The following is a 15096-nucleotide window of genomic DNA, read 5'->3' as shown; positions in this document are numbered from 1 at the left end:
CAGTGAGGCTCTGTAAGATGTCAGCTTCTGATTTGGTACTGCCTTTTTAGGACTATGCTGACATTATTAATAAAAATGCATCAAAACCCAACCTTGTTCCTCTACAATACAAGGCACTTTTTGCACTTTTGTTCGCATTTTAACTTATTATCTATACATAATGTTGTCTATGTGTTGGCAACACTCAAATAAAAATTGGTCCAACTTTTAATTATCCTAATAAAGAAATTACAAATAAGTATTCTTACATCTAAGTCTATTTACCCTACATCTAAATGTAGAATCAATACTGTCTGGTTTAAAGTCGGCATCGAATGCCACCCATCTCAGTTGACATGTGGGCATTACATCCAGTTTCATGGTTGGATAAATCAAGCAAATTCAACACATGCACGAGACACTGAATCAAATCACTGAGCTGAAAATATTTAGGAATTTTACAGGAGGAGGAAAGAGACGATCAGGTTACTGAAAGTGAAGTGAGTCTGCTCATGCACCTTTGCAAAAGAGCAAAGTAAAAGTGAGGACCCTCCTTTCAACACAATACACTCTCTGTTAGCCTCTGTAGTGGTAAAATTGGTGCTGTCTGCTGAGTTGAAATACACACCGCTTCATTTATCAAAAAGAGCGCACTGGCCTTATACACTTCACTAAATCTCCACACTACTGAGGTCATCACCTCCCAACAGCCATCCCTCTTCAACATCTATCTCCTCAAGCTCTTCAACTCCCTCCGATGAAGTGCACTTTCTCAAACAAATAGACACACACACACACACTGGAAGGAGAACAAACCGTCATTTCAGCCCAGCTCCTCTCCACCGTAAAGCACCAAACGACTTCTCTGTCCTTGAACGTAAAAGTATTAGAGAGACAGACGAGGCGTGGGAGGAGGAGGGGAGAAAGAGCAGGAGAAGGAAAACAAGAGAGAAGAAAGGACTTTTTCATAGTGACAGTCAGCTTAATGAAAAGGCAGTTAGGGCTCATATATCTGTTGGCCCCAAGGTTCAGCTTCACCCTCTCCGTCTGGTAAGAGCCCCTGCTCACATGCAAGACTCAGTGCTGGGTAAGGCCAGGCCGACGAGGGGCTGGTTCGGCTGAGGAGAGCGAAGCTGAGCCAGGGAGGGTCCACCAGGGCAGGAAAGGGTCAGGTTGCTCTAATGCGAGCTAAGCTAGGCTAAAAGGGAGTCAGGGAGGGGCTTTTGGAGGAGAGCAGTGTTGGCCTTGTGTGTGGTGAAGTCGAGCACATCAATCCACACCTGCAGACAGGAAGGACAGGTTATCAGTCACCAGAGCCACAGACTATAGAAAGTAACAAACTGAGCTCACAGTTCAGACTAAGGAACACTCCCTTTCCTCTGTAAAACCCAGCTCAGAGCAAAGATTAGTGACACAACAAGCTTTAGAGTGGTGGGGGACAGTGCTATTGATGTGAAATGAACCTTTGCAGCCAGGATCAGCAATTCAGTTTGTAAAGTCATCAACATTTGGATGCAAAGCCCGTCATGTGTTTCATCATCCGATCGGCACCCTGGATCCCGGAGAAGTCAGCTGGTCATTCCAGCTACATTTCTAACTGCTGAATGTTCTGTTTTGTTGCAGATCTATAGGTAATAGTTACAGCGTCTATGAAAAATATTCACCCCCTTGGATGTTTTACCCTTTTATTGATTTTATAACTCAACCATAAAAATTATATACAAATTAAAAAAGAACACTTGAATGTTATAGTGAAAAATGATTTCTATAAACCGTAACGGCAATTGAATAAAAATATGTAAGTGACAGCATAAAACAACCCCCTCAAAAAAACCAAACCAAACTGGAAGGCTTGATGAGAAGGGACCATATGAGAGTGTTGTCTGAATATTAGAATATTATTTACTACAATTTCAACCGCTGGCACAATTACAAACAGCACAAAACTTCTTGTTAGCTCCTCTCTATGATGACAAAACTTCCTGCCCCCATTTGAAGCTCTCAGCTCTGACATGATGTTATCTGCAAAGAAAAGACGCCTACAGGTAAAAACCAGTCCCAACCAAGCATATTCCGCAAACATGCTTTGGCTCTAAATTTGAAAGGGTAGCAAATCTTGTCATGACATTCTTGTCAGATTGTGTCAGTCTCACCAAATCTCTCAACCCCAAATAGAAAATAAAACTGGATCAAACTAAACAGTCCTGTCATGTTAGTCTCCTTTAAAGACCTGCATTAGAGCCTCAAACTAATAACTGAGAAATACTCAGAAAAACAGAAGGGAAAAATGACTCAAACCCAGAAAACAGTTAGAAAAACATTCATTTAGAAAAAAAAAAAAAAAAATCAGAGACAGAAATGGATTTTTCCACCACAAAATATCTTGTAATTCTGAGTTATTGATGCCTCAACTCAGAACAGAATAAATGTTATTTTTCATGTGAATGCAATCAAAATACTTTCAAAATTCTCCTTCCATGAATGATTGTTTTAGAAACTCACACATGGGACATAATGTATGAAGGAACTGTACATCATTACTGGTACTGCAGAGCCTCACAGGGGACTGTGTCTCACCTCTGTCCATAACCACATGCTTCTGCCATCTGCATCATCAACAACTCGTAACATGTGTGTCCCATGGTGCATCTCTGTGTTCTGATTGCTCTGTATAGAACGGTTAAGGGTGCATTTGACCTCTGCGTGCTACTTTCAATTCAGATGGTGTTTTTTTTGTGCAGTTTGCACAGATTTAGCATGCGTGAAGTCATGCAACCCTTTAAGTGAATCAGCCTAAAACTGTATGCCTTGCAAAAACCATTATATGTCCATCCATCATTGTAAGAACCAGCAAGTACAATCAACTGAAGTTATTTCCTTGACCCTCTAACACCAGCCAAAATGATAAAACCTCTCATTCCTTCAAGATTTGCATTTTGCTCCTAATGCAACTCAATACGTTGACTTTAGGCCTGTCCTTGCTAATGTTGGTAATGTCTCACAGCACGTGCAATAACCTGCATGGCTGCCATATTGACACGCAGGCGATGAGCTGAAGATGAACTGGGCCAAGGGTATCTGCCACAGTCCTGCACACAAGGGAGCCTGGATCCACCGAGGAGTAAACTCATTTCTAGGTCAAGAAAGTTATCGGTGTGTGTGCAAGAGAAAGTGAGACACAAAAAAAGTGATGGCATGCGAGCAGTGAGGCACGACGGTTCAATCAGTGTTTGAGGGAGTGTAGCAAGGTCTGAATGTGGGGTTTGAAGGGTAATTAGATCATGCTACAAACAGGCAAAACAAAAATGCAGTATATCTGAATGTTTGGCCTTTATTCTCCAAGGTCTGAATCCATTAGTGGAATCCAGGATATCTCAAAAATATTACGACTAAGAAAAGACAAGGCAGCACTAAACAATGTGGTCAAAGAGCCTGGAGGCAGTCTTTTATGTGAAGGTAAATAACAAATACCAATAGAGAGAGGAATGGGGAAAAGTAGATTTTTTTCTTCTCTTTGTGGCCTTGTATGCAGCTCCCTGTCAACAGCATTTGACTTGCAGACGACAATAAAAAGAAGTGAAGCAGATGGAAAAGTCTGAGAGATAAAAATGTGTTCTTTTACAGTCCCAACATCCATCGTTCCCACTTGTTCTCTGACTTTCCCTCAGGAATCAGGTTACTGAAACAATAAAGTCATTCCCTTACCTTACAAAGCATCCACTCACTCAGATTTAGACGAATTTATTTGTGAAAAATGTAACTCTGAGCCTAGAGCATTTAAAAAAAAAAATCCAAGCTCACTTTTCTTACAAGATAATTGCCTATAAGGTTTATGTACCCAAAAGTCATGCTAAAAACTCTAGTCAGTTTTTTGGGACAAGTTTGTTTTTTTTCCCTAGTGGCCTGAGGGTCTATTTGGAGTCAGTGGGAACAGCATGAATGGACCTCCCCGCATTCACACATCTGATTTGAAGAACATGTCATTATTGTGCTGAGTGAGCTGTTGTAGTGTCCCCTCTGCTGTCTGCAAGGATGGCATCATAGCGTCCCTCCTGACGCACATAGCAGCCATCTATCGCTGCCTCTTAACTGACACTGACAACATCATCGACAGGTGAAATGGACAGTGGCAATAAAAGGAAAGGTGGAGAAGAGATGGAGAGAGTAAGAAAGAGGCCCTGGCTACAGAGTAGTGGCAGAGAGATCATCCTTAATTTGGGCAATTGCAAGATGGACCACCCAACTATGGTCTGTTTGGATGTGTCGTCATTTCACTGATTTAAATCCAAACATGAAAAACATGTACAAATGCAGAGTATCATAATTTTTGTCTTTGTTTTAAATCAAAATGGTTATCGATGAAGCCAAAAAGGTACATTTGTTTCTTAAACAGAAATTTAAAAATGAGTGATAAACAGTTAGTAGACATTTGTTTAAAAATACAATAATACAATTCTAAATACAAAGTGTTTTTTTGTTGTTGTTGTTGTTTTTTTTTTTTTTATGATTTTATTTGATCTACCCATATTTGGTCAGATTAGTCTCACGATCCCATACAATAACAAGTCATCAATTGAAACAGTGGCATTCATAAACTTTGGATTCAAAAGTCTTAACTTGGAAATATTCGGTCATCAAGTTTTGCAGTTCAAATTCAGTCTGCAGCTTGATCAAAACAAAAAGGGGCCGAAAAACAAAAAGCTTTTCTCCCAACTCAGTTTGGACTTTGGAAACAAGATATTGCAAAGTTAAGTGAACACAATCCATCCTTCAAGTTTAAAAAAGTGGAAAAATAATCCAGAATATTGCCCAGAATAGCTTCATAAATGGAGATGTACCGATGTCCAAGATGATGTGGACTAAAAGGAGTCCACTTAAAGAACAATGGTGAGTAAGAAATCCACAGTTTGTGATAAAACTGCACCATGTTAAAGTCCAACATGTGAAGACTGAGCAGAGGCATTCATGTAAAAAACCATCGTTGATAAAGATGAGCAAAAGCTCAAAAATGGTTTCCATCTCAAGAATTATACCAACGGCAGAGGCCAGAAAAAGTCCAGTTTTCTATATATAGACTGGAAGTTGTCATTAAAAGAGCTGAAGGGCTAAATGGATTGAAGTGTAACTTTTCAAGTAAAAGCCCTACACAGCCCCTACATTTAACTATTTATGTAGGCTACTTGACTTTGTGAAATTTAGATTCAAAAAGTTCTGTTAAATGCATTAAAAAATACTGCTCCGTACACAGAACAGCTATCAGAACTTTAAATCAGTACTGATGAGTACATTTAGACAACAGGGTCAGTGTGAGTACCAGATCTGCTCAGGGTGTCTGATCTAGGAGTACTACATCTTTACCAGCTGCATGCTATAGTGACACATTTATGTGTTTTCATTGTGCAGTAGTATAACTTTCTAAAGAGCGATTCAGTATTATAGAAAAACATGTACAATTAAAGCTAATAACATCAATCAAGTGAGGGCAAAATCAAAAGGCTTAATCAATAAACAATGTTTTTCTCTTTAAACACGTTTGCGCTCTTGTAGTTCTTAAACCAGAGATGCACTTATTCCAATTAGACTGGCCATTTTTCCAGCTGTTTCCTGGTCTGACCCCCTGATAAAGATTCCATTTTTTGTCCTTAAAAATCTGTTACTAACATCAAATAATTTTTTTACTCTTTCTTTATTTTCAATGTTGTGTCCATAATAAAATAGACTCAACTTTTCATAAAAAAAAAAAAAAAAAAAAAGTCTTAAAAACTGGTCATGTAGGTCATGTGACCTACACAACAAAATTTAGGGTATTTCAACAGAACTGCTTTCAGTGGTTGCCTTTGCAGCAACAGCTGGAGCTTCAGCAAAGGACAAGCAAATAGAATCAGCTTGAAGTGTTTTCAGTGTGCTGCATTTTAGTTTGATTTGATTCTAAATGCTCACCTATATGCTTGATACTTACTGGCTGGCAATTCAATTAGCTAGCACTGAAAATAACTCTACCATACACATAGAGCTTTTCCCTGCTGTCGACACCAGAGCATTAATTGGGTGATCAGGTTGTGACTTCAGGTATTATTTCCATCATTTTGATCATGTTTAACTGATAAAATGTGGCCTATAATAATTAGTTTCTGATCAATTTGGCTGTCCCGACTACGAACCCTCTCAAAGCAAAGTTACTGTGATGTCTTAAAGCCTTTGAAAAAAAACATTCACCTGCTCAGTTAGCACTTTTGGAGAGAGGTGTGTTTTTATGTGTGAGTAATTTGTTAGAAATGTATTTTTTATTGCCTCTTCACAGATTTTCTCTGCTCTGCCTTTTCTACTTCTGTTTATGCAAAGAGAACGTCGGCGACGACTTTTCCATGCAGCAGCTCATTTCATAAACAGTGATTTTCTATCCCAGGCCTTTGCCCCATTGGTGAGTTATGAAAACGAGGGAGTGCAATAAATGTAAGTGCACAATAATAAACACCGAGTACATGTGTGGGTTTGTGCTCCGCCACTGACCCTGGAACCTGAACGTGTGATAAGACGTAATGAATTTCTCTGCTCTGACATAAAACATCGCTCTGACTCGTGTTTGCCCCGCACAGGAATGCCAGATACACCGAGCCGCTCTCTTTCCTGCTGCTGCTTATATCGGATGACTGCCATCTCACACTCTCACCAAAAGGAGCTTTTAAATTCATCACATTTTATTAATAATCTTTACAAGGCTGTTAAACTGAGGACAAGGTGTCTGAGTATGTGTGCACATGTGGGTGTTTCTGCTCTGTACATACAGTGACTGCCTGTGATTTTTACTTCCTTACTGGAAATATTTCCTTCCACCTTTATCTTTATCTCTGTCTCCAGAAACTATTGTCTCTAAATCAATTTGCCTTGGGGCCAGCCTTCAGAACTAACTGTGTGTACTTTCCCCTCGGTGCCAGGATTGATAACTGGATTAGAGGCTAAATAATAAGTGTACAATGGCCTTCTTTGATAAGAGGATCGCAGTCAGACTGGGAGTGAGAGGGGGGAAATGTGCCTTACAGAAACCACAGTGGATTACTAAATAAAAGGGCCATAAAACACAGTCCTTTGGCTCCAGCAGGGGAAAGCTTATGCTAACACACAGCGGTAATGATTTTAATATCTGCGTTTAGAGCAGGAGACCACACGCTGTAAATCTCAAAAGCACCTAAAGCTGTGATACACCCTTCCCTCACTACCTCACCAATATTTGACTCCCTTTTCTCTGTCTGACACGCTCTGCCTTTCAACACATCCCATTTAAGGCTCTTTTTCTTCACTTTGAGATGGAAAATTATTTTAAATCAGCTCCTGTGTTTTTCTTTTATTAAGCAGCAGCTTTTTTTCAACTCTAGGGAACAGAATTTCGCCTCTGGTATCATTCAAATTTACAACTGCAACAGGCCAAAAAAATCCACTTTGAAAAATATTTGTTAAAAGAAGAATGTTTTAGCTTAATCTTTAAATCAACTTCAGTCCTGATAGAAACTTAAAGTTCAACCCTTTAGTTTAAAATAGAGGTTTAACCCTTTAAAGTCTACTGCATGATGCCACTTTCTGAATGAATGATTTGTTCAATAAACCAGTAGCTCTCACCTGGTCAAGCCTCAGGACCGACCTTCACCCTTTGCTATGACAAATCATAACCCGCATTTTAAAATATGTCAACCACTCAAATCTGTATAAGAACTGAAGTTCAGACCAACTATAGTTCCAAACATTGCAGCCTCCCCAATGGCTTCAAAACTCACTGTACTCTTCTTTGTCATAATAAAAGAAAAAACGATTATTGGTCCGGACAATTATTGAGGTCGATATTTGCCATTTTGGCTAATTATCCATATTGACATTTTATTCGACCAATAACCAATAGAATTAATTAATTAAAAAGTGTGTTAGTTTGGCTACACTCTTCCCATCAGACTTTAGTTTTACTCTCCACAGTCTTATCAAATGTTCTGCATATAACACAACCTGATTGGCGGATATTGCATGAGAACCAGCCAATCAGCACCTCAGCCTGAGTACCACTGACACAGTGAGTGTTGTTCTGTGCCATTTTTTATGCTGATTAAGTTACGGCTAAATTGTACATTTTCCTTCATTTTTACCTCCATCAAGGAGGGTATGTGATCGGGTCGGGTTGTTTGTTCGTTTGTTAGTTTGGTAGCAACAACACTCAAAAAGTTGTGGACGGATTTTGATTAAATTTTCAGGAAATGTCACAAATGGCATAAGGAAGAACTGATTAGATTTTGGGAGTGATCCGGATCACCATCTGGATCCAGGAAGTTTTTTTAAGGATTCTTCACTATTAGGAGATAGGGCTAATGGCGGAGCTCTGCACTGTTACCACTTTACACCAGGAGATGGCGGACATGAGTAACTTCAATCCAAGCAGCTATTGGCTGTTTCCATTCAAAGTTTTGGAGTTTATAGAGTTTGAAAGACGCATGCCTGGTCGAGGAGATGAGTCGGAGCGTAACAGAGAGAAAGACAGTGAATTGTAGTGAGAATACTCACAATGCTGGGAGGAAGAGAGGAATATTCACCCTCTGCCATGACGTCCAGTCATCCTGTGAGATCATGGGTGAGACTGTCAGTGCATCTGTTGGCATCATCAGGCAATGCTTCTGCCATGACAGTCCACCCGTAGAGAAGCCAATGCTTTGACTCACTGTGTCTCGACCCCACCGGGGAGGGAGTAATCAGGGAATGCCATGGTGGGGGGCACATGGGGACGGCTCCAGGAATTTATTACAGGATTCATCACTATTAGGAGATAGGGCTAATGGTGGAGGTCTGCGCTGTCTGAGTGCTTTTCTAGTTTGATCTTGCGATTTTTACTTTTAACACATTAAGTACACTTTACACATAATTATAAATGCATACTGGTGCCAAATACTGATTTTCAGTTTCAGAAACATTTTGGCCAAACTGCCAATGCCTTTTATTTCAACCCTTGTATTCAAACCTTCATTGATAGACTCATCTTTTGAGACTTGGTTTGACAGGGGTATCCTTTGTGTGGGAGACCTTTTCATAGCTGGTATGTTTGGCCCTTTTGACTAATTTTCAAAGAAAACCAAATTCACAGTTCTTCAGAAACTTACAAATCAATTTTACATGTACACACTTTTCATCATCTCCATCAAAACCACCAGTTAGTCCACTTAGTGAATATCTGCAGGTCAAGCCCCATCTACCTGGTAATATGACTCAATTATAGCACCATTCAGAAAATGGAGGGTCACTCTCTGTGGCACTTGAAAGCACAGTGGGATGGGATTTGGACGCAAAGCTTTCTGAGGACCTTTGGGAAAGAGCCGTCAAAAGAGTTCATTCATCGTCAATTTGCATAAGGCACGGACTATTACAGTTTAAGATCCTTAATCGCCTTCACTGTAAAGCTAAATTGGCCCGGATGTTTCCTGGTTCTGACCCAACTTGTATCAGACGCCATCAGTCCCTGGCTACTTTAGGACATATGTTTTGGACATGCTCAAAATAAAACAGATATTTTCGACTCACACATACGTGAGAGAAAGGTTGATATAGACCAAGCCACCGCAATTTTGGGGGTTGTTCCTGTTAACAGTGGGTTAACCAGACATCAGTAAGATTTAATGACATGTTCATTAGCCCACAGGCTTATTCTACTTAACTGGAAATCATAGATCCCTCCATCTCACCTGCGTTGGATATGTGAGGTCAGGTCATTCCATGAACTAAAATGAAAAAGATGCACAGTGCAGGGGTCAGGGCAGAAATTTAAGAAAATTTGTCTCCCTTTTCTAGAATATTACTCAAATAAATGTACAGCCAAGACCCAAGATCAGTAACCCTCCACATCCCTACCCTACCCTCTCTTTCTCTCTCCTCTTTTTGTCTTTGGTGTTGCACGACAGGACTTAATCTTGTCATGTTTATTCATATTGTTGCTACTGCTAATACAAACATTCCATGTGAGAATATGCAGCATATGCTCAGGGAAATTTCATATTCAAGCAGAGCACACAGTAGGGCTTTTATTGTCATTTATTTATTTTTTTGTAATTAATTTTTTTCCCTTTCTTTTCTATTACATTCTTTTTTTTATGGCAATAACCTTTTCTTCACATTGTTCTACCTAAAACTCAATACAAATATTTAACAAAAGTAATCTGTAATGGCCCTGAATAAAACAATATCAGTGACCCCTAACATTTACATCACACCTTGCTAAACTTTTAAACACAAACTTTACACTCTGTTTATGCTTTTAATGGAAGACGTCCCAACATTAGCTGTCCTACCACCACCCTATTATTCCTAAAATGTGAGTTTACAGCAAAGTTCTTTCCGCCACCAATTTTTCGTATTCCTGACCCACCTGTTGAGAACCACTGTGATAAATGATGGTGGGCTTTACCACTGTCCTGCGTGGATCAAGGATTAAGAATAAAACTGATTTTGATGCACTGTTAGTTTTTGTGCAGTGTGTGATCATCTGTTTCCTGAAATGTTGGTGCCATGAATCACAAATTGTTTTTGTGAAACACTTAAATATTTAAAATCTGATGCTGCTTAAAAACTAACACTGCATCAAAATCACTTCAGTTGCTAATATGTGACAAATCCAGGACCACAAATAAAACACATATAAATAACCCCAGCCGGCTATCATTTTATTATCACAAATTAGTCATTTTGTATAATTTCTGCATTGAAAAATAGAGTTAAAATTCAAAAAAAATATTTGAATGGTTGGTAGTTTTGGCAGGACTTAAGTTGTTTAAAAGATTCAACCCCAAAAATAAGCACAAGAAATTATTAGTTTTGTTTTATTTTCCACAAATGTTTTGGAATAAACGTATCCAGAGTGAAATCATTACTCCAGAAGGCAGGTCTGCTGTCTCATGGTCTGGCTGTCAGTGTTAATTTTGGTAGCTCTTTTAAATTTTAGTCTTTAAATGAATAAATGTTGCATTTTAGTTTTAGTCACATTTTAGTCATTTCTACCCTTTTTAGTTTTAGTCAACAAAAACGGTAAGCATTTGAGTCTACTTTTAATCCATAAAAAGTCCTCATATTTCAATCTTAACTTTTTGTCCAAGCATTATTTTCTTGCCTAAATCTGGTACCAAGTCATGGTAGTGTGTTCTCTGCACTCTGCTAAACCTGGAGTCCCTGCAGAGAGGCAAAAGAGATGAGATGTATTTTGACAGATTTACCCACAGTGGAGAAATATCACAGATTTTGAATGTCCAACAAAAACTCAATTACAATTTCGTTTAGTTGTAGTCATCTTGATGAAAACTAAACTTAGTTTTTGTCATTTTTAGTCATCACAGACCTATTTTTGTTAGTCTTAGTCTAGTTTTTGTCGTGGGACAAAAGACTGTTGACGAACATTTTTAGTCACAGTTTTAGTCGATGGAATTAACAGTGCTGGCTGTGTCACCGAGTGTGTGCTTCGAGGATTAAAATTTCAAGAACAGTTTGAATACTTTGAAACATAGTTTTAGATTTGAAAATTGCCCAGTATGTGACCAGCTTTAATTTATAGGGTTGTAAATGTGTGCAATTATGGACCCATTAGAAAACCTGAAAATAGAAATTTTAAATTTACTGAGGAAAAAAAGTAAAAAAAAAAAAGAAGTCATGACATTGCTATCCGCAAAGCTTATGGACTGGCCCGACTCCATGTCTGTCATTAGGTAAATCTGTCTTGAAAAGCTCCACTCTACAACATTTGTGCCAATTCCAGCATGGTTCGGACCAATCAGTGTCATCTGAGGGGAACGAGCAGAAGCTGCAGGGGGGTTGACTTGTACTGAAAGCCAAGAGCAATGGCTTTAGCTTAGCAGAAGCTAAGCTGTAGCTAAAGTATAGCAGCAGTTTTATCACAACTGGACCATATTTCTTCTGCAAGCTGGTAGCCATTAGCTTTGATGTAGTTTTAGAAAAGTGGCAGGTTAATCAAACCTCGACCTTATCTCTTTATTAAAACAAGAGCAAAGAGCCACACTGTAAGGTCCTCGGTTTTCGCTCTTCTCCCAGTCGGCCTTGGCATAAGTTTTACCCACAACATGCTCCACTGTTGATAGATACAGCAGCGTTCACCTGTCCAGCTTCCTTAAGATTCACACAACTTCACTATGTTTTGTTGCTCTGATTTTCCTGTCATGAATGTTACAATATGATCCTTAAAAAAAATTTTTTTTGCCCTTTCCAAACACTCTCTATGGGAGCTTAAAAGTGAAATAGGCTATATTCATGCATTGGATGGATGAAACAGTCAATCTGGCGTGTCAGGTTAGACATTTGTGACAGCGCAGCCAAAATGATTGCCAAATACAAGTGAAGAAACTCCTCATGATCCACATCAAGTAAAAGACTTGATCCAAACATTACATCCATACAGATCCCCTAGCTGATTCAAATCTACAAATAAAAGAAACTTTAGATGATATATATCAGTCTCCAGTGGTGCTCCAGAAGTATCTTACTTCATGTAGGTCAATCAGTGTTTCACAATAAAAGCACCCGAGGCATTTTGGCTAGTTATTCAATAAGCTCTCTGAAGCACAGGAGGCTGCATTTGTTTGCTTAGAAAATGACATCAATGGAAACTAAATTTACAAAAGTCAAAGGTTTCAATAATAGTTTTTCACTTTTAATGGCTGTGTGCCCAGCTCCGCAGAGCATCTGGCCAGACATTTATTCTATTGGCCTATAAATATGAGAGATTAGATTAGACGTGAAATCACAGAAGTAAGAACGCTGCCTTTGATTCTTTTTCCGTTCTCCTTGCATCTGTTCACAGTTACCAAGATAATGATTTAAGGAGCCAACCCCCCACCCTGTCGGTAATTTCCTAAAATCCTTTGCAGACAATCCTGAGATTTTCCCTGCAAACGTTCCAGGAACTTTAAAGAAGACTTTTTTTTTATGTGGTTTCACTGGCAGGTTTCATGCAAATAAATAAAACATCTACATGATTTTATGATGGTTCAGCACATAAATTGTGCCTGAGACTGGTGCACTCTGGTACTCTGGTATGTTTATGTTCACACTGATCAAATGAACTGGACTTTGGGGTCGAGTTTACTTGATTCAGGCCCTGGTCCCTCACTTCAGTGTGTCATCATCTCACACTAGATTACTTTTTTTATCTGGAGAATCACTTAAGATGCACTTAAGAGAGATCTTTCACAATAAGTTGTGAAAATGACCCTGAGCCATGATGGATTTGATTTGATTTTAAAGGTTATAGGTCATCAGGCCTTGTGGTCTAACTTGAACCTAAGATGAACTCTAAGCTAGACAGAAAGAAGAGCAAATCACTCTGTTTCATCGGTGAAAGTTTCAGTCGTACTTTGCTCTTTGTTTAATAATGTTGTCCAGTTCTGATAAAAGCAGCTACCATAGCTACATCAGAGCTAATCCCCTCACTGGCTGACATTGTTTACTGGCTTACAACTTGGTTTGTAGTAGCTACTATCTCATTCTTCTTAAATGATGCCAATCGGTCCATGTTTTCTCAGACCAGTCACAAAAATGTCAGATTGAAGCTTTGAAGGATGGATGATCAGTCTTGGTCTTTGCGAGGTTGATTATATTTATCCCTTCATTTAGAAAGCAACATCTCAAGATTTCTTTAAAGTTTTTTCTTCTTACTTTGCACAAATGTCAACACTTACCCACAAATGTCTTTCATAGGTCAGAAGTCAATGGCTTAGGGGCTCATGGATATTAATTGCCAGTGGATGCCATTTCTCAAGAGCACCTTAAGGTATTTTCCACAAACTTTGCACAGTTTTGCATTCTATCACAGGGATGAACTGATGGCATTTTGGAGGTCAAAGGTTAAGGTCTGTGTGATTGCAAAAAAAAATCTTACACTTGGACTTGAGAGTGAAAAGGTTAGCTTTTGAAGGTCAAAGGTCACTTTTAACCTTGAATGTTGTGAGGTCCCAGCGACATTGCACCATAGTCTAGCCGACCCATCACATCAACGTGTAACCCACCCACTTTTCCCAGTTTACTTCACTTGTAGCAACCCACAGCCAAAATTCACACTCCACCAATCAGAGACAGCTGTGACATTAGAGGGGTTTGTAGCTGAGTTTGAAGCGGTTTGGATTAGGATCAGCAACTCCAGAGCCATGGTTCTCTGCCAGAAGATGGTGAATAGCTCCCTCCAGGCTGGGAATGAGTCTTTGCCCCAAGTGGAGGAGTTCAAGTATCTCGGGGTCTTGTTACGAGTGACGCTTCTTTGTCTCAAAGGAGCCAGTTGATGTGGTTCAGGCATCTGATAATGAATAATTCCTGGTCTCTTTCCTGTGTTGGTAGACCCAGGACTCACTGGAAGGTTACAGTATATATATATATATATATATATATATATATATATATATATATCATCCAGCCTGGGAATGTCTCGAAATCCTGGAAAAAGGTTGCTTGGGAGAGGAATGTGTCAGAAGGTGGGAAATGGAATGCAGTTGCAGACCTGGGTATCTTAAATTATCCAACAAGGATAATCACTAAAATGGCGAATGATTACTTGGAATGGGGAGAAAACACAAAACAAGATTGCAGAGGGCAAAATCAGAAAGCTTCCATTCTTAACAAATGAGGGGAAAAAGGGCAAACAAAACCACTGCTGCCAAGCAGTTGACTAGAAACTTAGACTGTAGGAAAGGCGGGGAAAATTATTCTTAAAAGAAATGCCACAGTCATCAGAATAGAGTGATACGTGAAACAAAAAGGCTGGGTACTCATTTCCAGCACAAACAACTATTCTAGTTAAATTGGTGTTTTAGAACATAAAAGATTCTTGAAATGTTTCAGCACACTTTACATTCATGACACACAGAAAACACAGAGAAATCCCAGGAAACTCCAAAGAGATGCTCTCCCTATCTCTGGAGGTGAGATAATGAGTCAGCACTGAGAGCTGAAACCCAGGAGTATATGTAAGCTTGCCACACCTGTCCACAATCAGGAGCAATGAGCTCGCACACACACCTGGCACTGCCACACCTGGCCATAATCAGGAGCAATGAGCTCGCACACACACCTGGCACTGCCACACCTGGCCATAATCAGGAG

The sequence above is a fragment of the Cheilinus undulatus genome, linkage group 2, assembly GCF_018320785.1.
Source record: "Cheilinus undulatus linkage group 2, ASM1832078v1, whole genome shotgun sequence".
Lineage (NCBI taxonomy): Eukaryota > Metazoa > Chordata > Actinopteri > Labriformes > Labridae > Cheilinus > Cheilinus undulatus.
This window is presented reverse-complemented; position numbering follows the sequence as displayed.